Source organism: Agrilus planipennis, unplaced genomic scaffold (genome assembly GCF_000699045.2).
Source record: "Agrilus planipennis isolate EAB-ADULT unplaced genomic scaffold, Apla_2.0 scaffold161, whole genome shotgun sequence".
Taxonomy (NCBI): Eukaryota; Metazoa; Arthropoda; class Insecta; order Coleoptera; family Buprestidae; genus Agrilus; species Agrilus planipennis.
In genome coordinates, this window is record NW_020438889.1 from 678,243 (window position 1) to 692,874 (window position 14,632).

Below are 14,632 nucleotides of genomic sequence, written 5' to 3' on the forward strand. Positions count from 1 at the left end.
AAACATCACTTTTTAAATCATTAATTAAAATTACCAATTCGCTTCAAATAATTAAATCGCGTATATGAGTTTTTCTAGAAACTCTGAACTTGTTTATAGTATAAAAATTATTTATTCTAATTAAATATTATTTTAATTATCGTAATATACTCTTAGAGTGTCAGAAACTGGGCCTTTTACCTTAGGTAATCTAAGTCGGATTTGAAACTTGAAATTTCCGTAAATTAGCAACGGAAACCCAAAATTAAGTTGCATTTTGTGAAGTTGGCGACCTTTCGATCTTTGTTGAGACATCTTGTACATAGGAAATCTTAATAAATTTAAATGTTCGAATTAAAGGTGTTGCATGTTTACGAATACCTTGTGCTTGTGCATATTTACCATCGTATCAGTTTTCTTCGAAATCCACCTAATAACGCATTCAAAGCAAACGGCCGGCCGTTTTTCTCAGATGTTGAAGAGATAATACGGAAAATTGTTGGGTGTAGGAAGAGCGAAAACGTTCAACGTTAATTAATTTGAAACTATTTATAACCATCGAAGAAACTGTTTCTTCCCCTTTAATTAAAGGCAACGATATAACTTGTTCCAACTATTATCGTTATTTTGAGATCTTAACGTCTAACACGTATGAAAAAGGAAATTTTTACCGACTGCGTCTTGCATTTTCTACGCAGCAGTTTGTCGGTAATTTTATCAGTTAATCTCATCTAAATTAGCGGAGTTCTTCGGCGCGAGATGTGAAATAGTCTACAGATACGATAAACTAAAGAACATAACATGAGACATTCTCTATTTCGAACTTATCTTGCAGCGGCAATCTTCCTAGCAGTGTCAGAAATTCTTGTTGAGATTTTTATTCTAATTGAAAATGCCTAATGTTAATTTGTGAAAACTATATGGTGTATGTATGGGCATTGTTTATTAAGACATTGTCCGATTCTTTACAAGCGTGGTTCTAATTTCCATATCAATATTCCTACGTGGTTTCGTATTTTAAGTCCATAAAAATCCATATCTATTCTGATTAGATACGGTATTTTAAAGTAGATATGTATTACTTAGTAAATCTAAATGGAATCAACTTTTAAATTAGCATAATAGAATACTTTACATTAATATGTATTCAGACAACTAAAACCAGGATCATGAATCATTTAGGTTAGTTCAATTTGTTCCTATAAAATATAAATTTATAAGGATATAGATATAGAACTATAAAATCAGTATTCCTCCAAAGAATTATAAGGAATTACTTAGCAGAGACAGTAAGAAGCATTTGTTTTCTGTATTTGACTGAATACACTTTTTATGTAAAATCGTGTTTTTATTATATTCGTCTGATAGAGAGGATTCAAAATCAATCCATTTCAGCCAGGTCCAAGCGGTTTTAAAATTGTGCTAGATTTTCGCACAATTCAGACAAAAGAAACTTATTGCATAAATATATTGTAAACACTGCATATGCACCTTATTCTCCAAAAAAGTTCTGGTAAACTGCCTGTCATGGAACCATATGAATAGAAAATTAAACAGCTTTGGAATTATGGTATTTTAGACCATATTATGATAATTAAGACAAAATCCGCTTATTACATTAAATACACTTTATTGCCACTTACAGAATACCGTGAATGGATTCAGTTTTTCTATTTCCATTCTACTACCAATAAATTGACACATTTCGTATGCAATATCTAGCAGTACATTCAACTTAAACAGTACTCAACCCCTTGTGAAGTTTTTTCTTTACATTTCAATTTAAACGTGTCATGCATGTGAAAGCATTTCCATTATCGGAGCATTCCATGAAAAATCGCTTACCCATCTGTTTCTCACGTTCTTTGGCTATGCAATCAAAAAAATGATAGACTTGGCTATGACGCTACGTCCGCATATCTTCGAGAAACCGCAAGAAGTACCCGATGAAGACATAAAACGATGGCGCACAAACCGCATCCGACAAAGGTGTGACTAGAATAAAGAGAACAAAAGCGATTTAATTTTTTGACCTTGGTTAGTGCAAAACACTTACGTATGAAAAACATGTAAGGAAAAATTAGGAGAAAGATGTTTCAAACATATTTTTTTGCAAATTAATATTCTGTAGGTACGTAACCTTTGCGAGGTCAATTACGGCAACAAACAGTGTAGTAAGAAATACACTTAAACTTTCCAAGTTCCATGCCTTATTTATGATAGAGCTAGAACGTTTCGACCGTGTTATATACAGGCGTCAACTAATTAATAACTTAAAACTACGGTATGTATATTTATAATTAAATAAGCGATCACCTGGGTGCGATGTTGTGTTCTGGTTGGTTGCTTTGCAGTTCCGGAATTATTTTCAACAGCGGTTTCCATATGCTACTGATTTCCACACTTGAATAACTACACGGTGATTGTTGCTGGATGAATACTGCTTCTTTAAACGTACACCGGAACCAGTGCTCTTCCTTAAGAAGAATCTCAGCCTTCTCCCAAAGAATCTTGTGATTCTCCAGGCGTGTTCTGCAGTAGGTACTTCGTTTCTTTCTGTGTTAAAGGCTAGACGAAAACAAAGTTGTTTTTCTTCCAAGGTAGTTGGTCAATCATCCATTCTTATCGGATATTCCTTTTACATATGGCAGTTGTAGTAGCTAGTTGCTAGTTGCTTGTCCTCTTGAATTTTGAATGTTGATCCGTCAGCTTTATATTGCTGAATTACGTTGTCCATCAATTTATCTGAGTATCTGTACTTCTTCATGTCTTTTTGTATGTTGCAAATTTCTTTTTGTAGTCTTTCTGAAGTATTGCATACCTATGAGACTGTTCGATGGAACAGGCTCCTAGTTATTCCTCTTCTTATCGAGCCCGAATAGTTAGAAGCACGGTTGAGCTATTACCCTACGTGTGTTGGTTTCCGATACACACACGTGTCGAATTTGCTCTAAGTCCTTGTATCTAAATCTCTGTCATAAAAGAAGGAATGGAACTACGAAATTTGAGTGTATTTCTAACACAACCGTGTCTACAACTTTCAAAATAATAGTGTAGTTTGTCTAACGTATGAGATAGGGTTAAAAAAGTTCGCCGAAGTAAGGGGGAGCTTTTACCCACCTCGATAGTAGTTTAGGTTAGGTTAGATTAGACTAAATTACGTTAAAACTGAATAATATGCATTTTGTATAAATAATAGATTATTGCTTTTGTTGATAATGCCCTCATAAAAGGAGGACGGAACAAGTGAGCGTTCGGTCAGTTCTACTAAAATTTTGATAAAACAAAACGGTTGGTAAGTCCCTACCTTAAAAAATTCCCAACATTATAGAGAAGTTCTTTTGCGCATATTTAACACCTGAGCCATATCTAAATACAGGACCCGTTTTCATACATGATTAATAGCGATGATAGTGATTACTGTCATTGAATACAACGATATGTTCGCTTTCTATTCGTTACCGAAATTCTCCGACGCATTTCTAAAGTATAATACTCAATGCGTACTTAGTTGAGCTATTCATGAAGCCAGGTGTTGCGCTTGGGAATGCCGCTCGTGAAGATTAAGATCTGCGGCTTAAGTCTTTTCATCGTGGAAGTGTGAGGTATAAACAATTCGTGGGGTCGCCCTTACATTGGATATTTATCACTCGCTGTATAGGAGCAGCTCAAAAGAGTTGCTTAGGTCACGTAAAGCAACTGCCATGATATCAATAAATACTCTGAGGTAGCACCGTCCATTCTTCCGTTCTATAACGTACCAAGTACCTCGTCACACGCTAGCTTGAACACATAAGTTTTGCTGTTAAACGTTCGTTTTTAATAATAATTGTCAACGATACTTCATTCAACAGAAATTTATTAACAGACTAACTCGCCGCTGACTAATTATGAGTGACAACTCCTTTTGTCTTCATCATCATCATAAGGTCGTCAGTCCTAAGACTGGTTCGACACGCACCTCCATTCTTACTTATCCTGAGCTAATCTTCGCATTTCCGTAAAACTAGAACAACCTACATCCTTAACTATTTGTGAACAGTAATCTAAGCCAGGCCTACCTCTACTCCTCTTAACTCCTGCTTCTGCCTCTGATATATCTCTGACTAGACCTTCATGTCTGAAAGGTGTCCTACCAACCACTCTCCTATTTCTTATTGACTTCCATAGAGTCCTCTGTTCTTCTATTCTTTCTAATATCTCTTTGTTTCTAACCTTTCGTATTCACGGTATCCTCGTCATTCGTCTATAACATCACATTTCGAACGCTTCCAACATTTTCTTTTTCGCCGCACCCGCCGTGCGCCTTGCTCCAAACATACACCTGTAACAATCGAATTTTCGAATTTGTAAATTGACCGTTCGTGAGCATAGAAGTGACTTATTTTTATTGAATGCGATTCGACCCTGCGCTATCCTCTTCTTTATATCCCTACAACTCCTTCCGTCCTGACTTATCTGACTTCCTAGATACCTAAAATCAACCACTCCTTCTAATTTTTCGTGTCCTATCTTTATTTATATTCGGTTTTTCCCTACTTTTTCTTCCCTTGCATACCAGTATTTTTGTTTTACCTTTACTTATTTTCATGCAATACTGTTTTCTCATTACCGTTTCCATTTTATTTAAAGCTAACTCCTCCTTGCTAGATGCTAATACTGCTATATCATCTGCAAATCTAAGCATACTAACATATTACCCCTATATATCTATCCTTTTGTCCTTTTAGAATATTATTTAATTAAAGGGAAATCGTAAATTTCTAATTTTAAATGGAATTACTACTTGACAAACTTCATTTCGGCGTTTCACATGAAACAATAGGATTTCTTTTGTGGATTTCTAAACGTTGTTTTCCTAAAGTTGGTCAATTTCTTATGGCAAGAAGCTTCACAAAATTTTGTCCTAGAATTAATTTTTAAAGGCATCATATAGAGAGAAGCGATTTATGATTTACTTTAATAGATAAATGCGTGATTAATTTGGGTTAAACTTTTAATTAAACAGCAGTTTACGCGTTTCACCTTACCTTAATATCTTAAGGGTCTGTTAACATTGCAATTAATTCTTTAGTGTGTCTTATTGTTATTGGTAACAATTTGCATTGCTTAGAAACTAACGTACTTAATCCCTTTTTATTAAAAACGAATTTAGAATCATCAGAAATACCAATTGCGAACACTTGAGGTTTATGAGTCATCGGTTAAAGGAACCTCTTAGACTTAGAGTTCTACGACCTAATGCGATGATTAAGATTTAGTGTAGTCTATTGTTTTGAATGTAAATAAGCAAGCGCAGAGCTCTTCTAAAATACATTAAAGAGAATTTCTGAACTGGCACAGAGAATAATCAAAACGCAAAATTTATTTTGCCATAAGAGCAAATTTATGATTTCATGACCTTTCTTACCTTCCTCAAATTATTGCGTACATTGCGTAGAATAAAATGATTTCATACTGAAGTAGAATCTAAAGTTTCACCTTAAAAGTCAAAAATAAAGCATTTGCAGGTTTTTTATTTAGATGAATGTTTTTGATAATGTTGACTAAACCTTCACTTTCGAAATTTTTTTTTAGCTATGTATGGATTCCGCTGCGTCCTTGCAGAAAATGGCTCTCTGACTTTCTCTTTGAAACTTTGGATTCTGGTAGTTTTTGACATATACATCGAATATCTCAATAAACTAAACATCACTAAACCGTAAAAACTCATCTTTTTGAGATATGGTTCCTTAAAGTTGCATTCTTCTGTTAGGAATTCCAAGAAACAATTAAGTTTATTATGTTGTTGTAGTATACCTATGTGTATTGCATACATTATTACGGATGTGTCATAGTTTCGGACCACGGATGGTAATGCACTCTGAAAAAGTGTAGTACATCTCAACATCATAATGTACTTATCTATGAAACGCTTTGACATTTAATAGTGGTTAATATCAAATATTAATGTGAAAATTCATTTTCAATTTTTTAACCACTATAAGCTCCTCAAGTAAATGAGGGAAAATTTGTTGCTGTTGTCACACCGTCGCCGAGAATCGAACCTAGGACCTTTGACTTTTCGCACCAATGCTCTGACGATTAAGCATTGGTTAAAAAATTGAAAATAATTTTTCACATTAATGTACTTATGGCGTATTCAGAAGTGTAATCAAACACTAACAACAACATATAAACCTACCAACGTTTCGCTACAGCTACACTTTTAGTTTTCATACGTCGATAAACTACATATTTTGTATTGGTACTGTCCCCATAAGTTTACAATGACATTGAGGTGTACTACACTTTTGCACAGTACATTACCATCCCTAGTCCTAGCGGGGTTATTTCTGGAAGTAATCAAGATAACAGATATTTTGATAATGGTTTAATTAAACAAATTGATATTAAATCAAAGTAAGAGTTATCGTACTGAGATAAACCAACGGATGTACGTAAATACCCTCTTAAAAAGGATACATGTATGCAACGGATAAAATTTGTGAGTTCCTCTGCTGAAAATATTTTGACTTGCATGGTTCAAAGAGTCCAACATAAGTGGCTCCTCTTAAATCAAAAATAGACTTCAATTAGTTTAAAAATCTTCAAGTGGTGTGTAATTCTAGGAGATATTCAGAAACGACTAAGCTGTAGTTATTATAAGAGCATCCTGAAGGAAATCAAATACTATAAACGTTTGTCAGTACACCACACATTTCCCACCTCCTCACTTACACCTAATTACGAAAAAATTTGACATTACACACGCACTAATTGATGACCCAATGTTTTTGGAATGCACTTTTTTGGGACCTTCTTACGCTTTATGACCTATTTCATAGTCTTGCTGATTAAAATAATACTTTTTGCAACCCCTTAGGACCTTTATCGTATAAAGTTAGTTATATCCCAGATATTTTTGAAATTTAATACCTAACTAATAAATTTGCAAAGTTGTTTGCGTGACCCTGGTTCGTATACAAGTTTCTCTTACCAATGTACATGAATTAGTAGCACCACGATGAGCGGGTCGGAATTGGACCGTATCCCAAGGGATCGGGAGATGAAAACATTGCTGGTCTACTCTACCCTCATCTCGTTTCCAACTTTTACAGCAGTTTCGCAGTTTCGACTGCAAACATAAACTACAAAAAATTTAAGCCATGTCAGTAATATTATTAATAGTTCGAATAATAATAAAATTCTTTTAAATACTTTAACTCATTCCTGTTCTACGATGTTGCCGGTATGATTGCGTCTTCTTCAAGAGTAACCAGTAATCTAAATTTAAAAGGTTTGTAAAATGCATTTATACTTAGTTTTTATGCACGCAAATAATTAACAGGAAAACTCTTAAATACCACTTTTAGCAAATTCAAAGTTGCTTGATACAACTAATACCAGCGTATTCATAGAACTGTATTGCTTATTTAACAAAATTTTCTTTATCTTTAATTGGTTTTTCAATTTCAAATATATTCCAATAAGTCGAAATGTTAATGGGAATATTTTAAGGATGTTTGGGAGGTATGTCAAAATGCTACGAGACAAATAAAAATTTGGAAGAATGTTCCTCATTCAATTCTAAAACTCTTGTAAAAATTACAAATCGATTCACGAAACCGTTAAAAAGTTATTGAAATTTTAAAAAATTGTAATTTTACACGTCATTTTATGGAGATTCGTTAACCGAACAGATTAAATTTATTTTTATTAACAGAAAAAAAGCTACCAGAAATTTCAAACTTTTATAATAAGTAACTTGAACTCTGGAGAATCACTTTAGCGTAAGGTTATTCAAATTCACTAAATGGTTATCGAGGAAAAAATGAAAAATTAGCTGAAAATCTCGTTTTTACTTGATAATATAATGATAATATTTATAATTGTCTGAAATAAATGCAATTTTAAAGTTTTAATTATTATTTAAACATATTAAAAAGTTTTACGCTCATTATTAATAAAGATTGAAACTAAATATTTTTTGTTTCGAAGTTGAAATCAAGGCATATTCACTGCCAAAAGTTAAAAATTTTCCATATTATTCGTTATTTCTTATTTTATTCAAAGTTTTTGGTCAAATTCCAAATTTTCTCTCAAACCGTACACTTCTTTTCAGTATAGATAGTATTTATTTACCTCATGATATGCTGCAAAACCTAATTAATCACGAATTTCTAATTTTATGTACTCTTGTCTTCGATTGAATCTCCCAAACATCCTTAAAGTGTCAGAATTGACAGTACAGCTTCATCTTCTCTATATAAAAATACCTATTTAAGTAAATAAAACCTACAAATGAGAACAAATAAAAAAATGTAAATAAGGTAGCATTAATAAATTCCCATATTTCCAAAGATTTTCTTCAGTTCAAAGATTTCTTTAACAGGATATTAAAAGTAATGCTTTATTTGGAATATGTTTGATTTTTTTAATAAAAACCGAAATAATAAATAGAATTAGATATCGGAACCAAAGGAAAAATGTAACATTAAATATTTCCTTAGACTTTTATACACGATACAAGTTGTTACTTCTTAAAAATGAGGGCGATTGAGATGAAATAAGAAGAACCTAACATAAAATTACAATATTGTAGTATTAACTGTATAAATGAATAGTTTTATAAAACCCAAAAATTTATAAAACTAAACCAATCATCCTCTACGTAAATATTTATTTTGTATTTTATTTACATTAAGAAAAAATCAACTTATCTTAAGCTTACACCATAAATATAGAGATAAATACATTTTTACTTAATAAAGAATGATATAATGTACATTTAGCTGTGTAATAGTAATAAAATATACCGCCATTCGAAAGCAAACTTTAAACGATTTGAAAGCATAAGGATCTCCTTTTATTGGACGCTAAATGAACATAAATGGCTTTTCACACATTTGACCATCGACTCTAATTCAATAAATCTGTTAAATCCTTTACGTAAGCCGTCATTTCATTTGGGATGCGGGTGACTTAATTCTATACGTATATAGTTACGAATAGTTTCTAGATGTACATATATATATAAGGGTCAAAGTTATTAAGTGTAGCATTAACCAACAGTAGCCAACATCTTCAAGCTGATTCTACACATACTCCTAATCCTTTGGGTTTACCTAGATATACAAGGTGTATTACAGTTTGATTCGATATATATATATTTATCCTAAACACAATGCTAGCATTTGACATTTAAAAAATTAGATAAGAACCTTTCATAAAGATGCATTAGTCGATTAACTTTGGTAACTTTATACATTAGTAGGGGTTTGCCTAACTCATTAAACGCTTCAGTAGCTGCAAATATCAACTAGATGGCGATATATTGTCTGTACTCGGATAAAACAGAAGATATGTATTTGGATTTCAGTGCGATTGGTTATTATAAGTTAATCTCTGCATCCTTCATTTGTGTTTCTTGTTCGTTTAATTATTTCATATAAACATCAGAATATTTTTATTTCTTATGGTGGTTGGGTCTGTCTCTCACTTTAAAATAACAATACAACTTCTAATAAAGGGATGGAATAGTCTCATACATTATCGACATTTGTTAATGCGCATTGAAATATATAATTACATATTCAACATGCCTAGTAAATGTAAAAATATGAATAAATAGTATGTATTAATAATTCTTTTTTTTTTTTTGAAAAAGCAACTTGCTGCGGTACAAACCGATATATTTAATACGCAGGCAGTCTTAATTTAATCATAAACATGAAAGGAGCATTAGATGATGATAATTAACATGACATATTGGCTCTCAGATTAACTACATGCATACGTGTATATAAATTACAAGTTCAGATCGAAAATCTACAACTGTAATTTTAATTATTAGATTATTAACATATTGAACCGCTCAAATTATAAAAAAATACTAACTAGTCAGTAGTCACGAACCCATTTTATCATCCATAATATATTGCAGCCATTATTTTTGGTCATTACTTATGATCTCATCAGTTTTATCTGCGAAGCGTACAAAAAGAACATCAAATTTTGTTGAAGTTTTTCTACACAATGGCTTTGTCGTTCATATAAGTGTAGCAAAACGGCGAAGACGTGAACAAAGTCTCCATAAATAGATGCCTAAGGTCAAAGCATTTATTAATGTAAGAATATCATTCTGATTCCGTATTATGAAGTGCTAGATGACTCTCACGGCTCTAAGGATCTCGTATAATAATAGAACGAGCACATCGAGACCATTGTCACGAGGACCTTTATAAGCTACCGTAATAATCCTTGCAATATCTTGTATTGTCCAGACACTCGAATAATAACGTTTTTCTTTCTTCTCGGGAACTTTTCCTCTTGATTCTTGACAATGAGTAAAAAAAATTGCAAAAAATTGTGTAAAGAATTAACAGACAGGAAAAATTACATACCAAAAAGTACATAATAAAAAACACATGACGGTTTTTACTTCAAAAACATGGAAATATTTAGACTACTCTTTTTTTTAAATTTCTTTGCGTGAAAGTTTATCTGTAAATATATATAGCAGTTCCATTCATAGGTTTATTTCCGCAATTTTTTGAAAATTAAAAACATATTTCTACGCATTCGAAGTGGTCTAAAAGCGTGTTTTTTTATTCCTGTGATTTTATTCCTAAAGTAGTCCTACGATAATTAGCTCAGGGTAAACTTGTAAACTTGTAAACTTGTAAACTTGTAAACTTGTAAACTTGTAAACCTGTAAACTTGTAAACTTGTAAACTTGTAAACTTGTAAACTTGTAAACTTGTAAACTTGTAAACTTGTAAACTTGTAAACTTGTAAACTTGTAAGCGAGCACAAAGAAGTTTCACTCCAAAAATTGAGCTTCCATGCACGCGAACTGTAACCTCGAAAATTCGAATAAGATCATTAAAAATGTAGGTACAAATGATCTACAATATACAATGTACGTATGTCTGGAGCAGACTTTGGACTGATGAACTGATGATGATAATGAACTAAATTACAAAATTAAAAGAAATCTTTATTCACAACATCTGTCAAAAGAATATGCTGACAAGTAGATGGTATAATATACGTACAGGATACCGCTTAGGTATTTTATGTTCCACGTACATCAAGCAGATATGATATCGAGTTTTGAAGCATCCAAGGAACTTACAACCGGAGAATTTAAATGAGGGAAGCGTTTTTCAAACGAAGGGTCATTAATACGCACATGGTGGTTCGTACACTGTAAAAGCATGAAGCCTTTATTGTAACTAATGGCATGTTCAGTTGCAACATTTCTTGGAAATAAGTTCAAGGCCGTGTTTACCACATTTAGATCAATATATTATGCAAAACGATGTGTGCATGTTCTATGTTAATAAGAATTGAAAATACTTCTGAATAATCACTATCACTCATTAATTATTGACTGCTGCAAGTAGGTTATTGTTTCTTGGTATGTAGCAGAACTATTGAATGGATACCTTGTGTTATATTCTATAGTTCCTGTGATTGTAATTGATTTTAAAAATCTGTATAACGTATAAAGAAGCGGGAGAAACTTACAAAAAATACACGTGTAAGGTAATATTTACGATATAGTTGGCAAAAGATTATGTGACTAAACTTGCAACGTTTGGTAATTGTCCAGAAATGGGGCTCCAGACTAAAATCAGAAGTTTTTTCATCTATTTCCCATCATTCTAGAAGATGGGGGAGACAGTTTTCTATGACTTCATAAATTAAAAAATGATAATGCCCCAATTCTGGATAATTACTTGCGTTGGAGACGTCATTGTTTGGTTAGGTAGATTTATGACGAGCGGAGGCGAGCTGATATGTTACAGTATTTTATTCACAGAAGGCATTAGTTTTATACATTTCCTAGTACAATATCGGAATTTCATACAATTCCTAGAATTAGGACTCCAGATCATATCGCTCCAAAAATTTTTTCATTGATTTCAGTCATTTCTAAGGGTTCAATAACTATATTTGAGCTAGGGGAGAGACATTACATTTATTACAGCATACATCATAGGGTATATAATGTATGTATAGTTATTTTTTCTTTTAATATTACATAATAAAATAATTTTACGCAGTAACAATCCTGAGATAAAGGGATTAAAGGCTTATATAACTTGTGACCCCTCCCTTCAGTTCCTGATCTCCTCACCCATCTCTTCCCGCATCCACAGTTTAGAACTGTGATTTGTATTTTGAAAAGTTCTCATTCAAAAAAAATTTTTTTTTTAATTATGAACTAATAAAAAACTGTCTCCCCCATCTTCTAACATCTAATTTTATTATGTAGAATAGATTTTGGTCTGGAGCCCCAATTCTGGATAATTACTCAACTTTTAAAGAGATCAATCGCATTGGGACCTTTTATAAAAGCACTTTTGTAAATTGAATTGCTTCGTCCCCTTTATAAATGCTACCTACTAAGCTAATCCTGAACTCTCTATTTCGGATTTATCGTTTTAAATGGGAACGAATGTTTATCTTTGTGCCATAGCGCAGTTACATATACTGAATTGCTTGTTTCATTAGAACAATTGAAATTCAAGTCATATGACAATGCCCAAATGCAGAGGGTCACAATCTTTGACTGTTTCTCTCTCTATCTCATTTACTTCAACCTCAATCTCCTTTAGAGGCTGGGAATAGCCTTCCAGGAAAGCGTCCGATGGTTTTAGTTGTTATGCTGACACACGTCCCAGTTTAATGATAACTGCTAACCGACCCTTTTTACAACCCTTAGCGTCAGATCGTTGTGTTAAAATTGTTAGGACGATTTAATTACAGACACCATTTGTTCAAACTCATCGTCACTTTTGCAAAGTTGGTTGACAAAAATTTTTATTATTACGCAACAACTTTAGTTGCTTAAAAAATTATTAATATTATTAAAATAAAGTTTAAAGTGCATACGTACCTACAATTGGAAATTATATAAAGCCAAAAATTTATTTATTTTCATTTCCTGTTAATGATTTCAATGATTTCTCATCCTTATCCGTAACAATAAGTACAGAAGCCAATTTTGATTCATCTGTATTTTTTTCTGACTATTTTTACTAGATCAGATTACTGTTCGCAAATAGTTAAGGATGTGGGTTGTTCTAGTTTTAGGGAAAATGCATAGATTAGCTCAGGGTAAGAAAGTGTGGAGGTACGTGTCCAACCAGTCTTAGGACTGACGACCTTATGATGATGATATTTTTAAATTTAAATTTTCTAAAAGAAATATTTATGTATAATAAATGTTGCAGGAATAATATTCAGCGTGTTATTTAAACTACCAGTATTTTGTCATTCTCCATAATCTTTCCTTTTCTGGCAGCTTACTAAGTAGTTACATGTTAGCTTTCGTTTCTGATCTTAACCTGAATATTGCATACATCTCAAGTTCGTTTTTGCGTTTATGTCTCTCCTTCAAATATTCCGGTTTATAGATTGGTTTGATTTCTTTCTACTCATTCGCATATTTCAATGAATTTAGTTTTTCCTCTACTTTTTGTTTGTCTTATTCTTTTTCAGTTTTCTCTGCTTCTGCCCATAAGTCGCTTTGATTATAGTAGTCAGGTGTCCATTTCTTTTCTAGAAAGTATTTTCTTCTCTCTATCGTCCACTTTTCTGCTGTTGGTCCTTTTTCTTTTTTATCTTTTCTTTTTCAAGTATTTAATTGTATCTTGTCTTATACTTTTAAGCATTCTTTATGTAGACTACATCCCTCTAGATTACATCCCTCTTTTCTATTTTTTTCCTCATGTTTTATCGTCCTTTTTCTTGTATTATTTGCTATCTTTTCTTTGCCTGTTTCTAATTTTAGTAGGTAGCTTGGTGTTATTTGATCAAGTCTGATCCATTTTATGTTTTGTACCCTTTCGATTACTTTGTGCCCCGATCATCCCCTTATTTCAGCTCCATACATTAGTATACTTTCTGCCAGTACTTCAAATAAATACATTTTCTTTTCCAAACATTCCTTGGAATCCCTTTCAGATATGCTCCGTACTTTCCCTAAGACTGCAGTTGTCTTAATTTTTTTTATATTTACTTTCTACTGAATTTGGTGATAAAATATCTTAAACTTTCACACCTCTCTGTTTTTTAGACGCATTCTCATTAAATAAGATCAGTAACAATTTATTATTATTATTATAACCTGTTAAAAATGAACACTTACGAATAGAATATTTTGTTAGAATCACAAAGAAACTAAAACAGTTGTTAGGTTCGGCTTCTTCACAGAACAGAAAATCGAACGATTTTACCTGAAACTCACTTTTATTGCTTTATTGCTCTTCGTTCTGTCAAGTTCTAAATAAAATACGAGATCTAGTTTCGTTTGTTAGCCGTTGTCGGCTCTTTATATTCGATATGATAGAGCTAGAATGCAACATTCCGTCAAATTTTACGAGCCCCAGGAACAAACAGTAATAATAGGATGGATAAAACTTCCAGCACCTTTCAAATATTCTCCGGAACGACTAATCCTTTGTATAATTAGGATATATGTGTTAACATTATATATATTACCGATACTGTTGACTATAGATTTAGTCCTACGCAAATAACTTTACAAGTTTTATAATTGATTTGGTAAATCCTTTTTTACAGTAGGTAATCAATTTCTTCTTTTGCTACACACAAATACAATTGGCATATTTCTCGAAACTATAAAAACTGTAATAAT

General features: G+C 32.3%; 1 long non-coding RNA gene across 1 annotated transcript; it reads right to left on the reverse strand.

Moving 5' to 3' along the window:
* Positions 1 to 6,990: 6,990 nt before the first annotated feature.
* Positions 6,991 to 11,140, reverse strand: LOC108737968. Its single transcript, XR_001937925.1, has 3 exons — positions 11,019 to 11,140; positions 7,180 to 7,245; positions 6,991 to 7,109 (listed from the first exon to the last, which is right to left on the reverse strand). It is a non-coding gene; the product is annotated as an uncharacterized LOC108737968 (long non-coding RNA).
* Between the last annotated feature and the right edge of the window lie 3,492 nt (positions 11,141 to 14,632).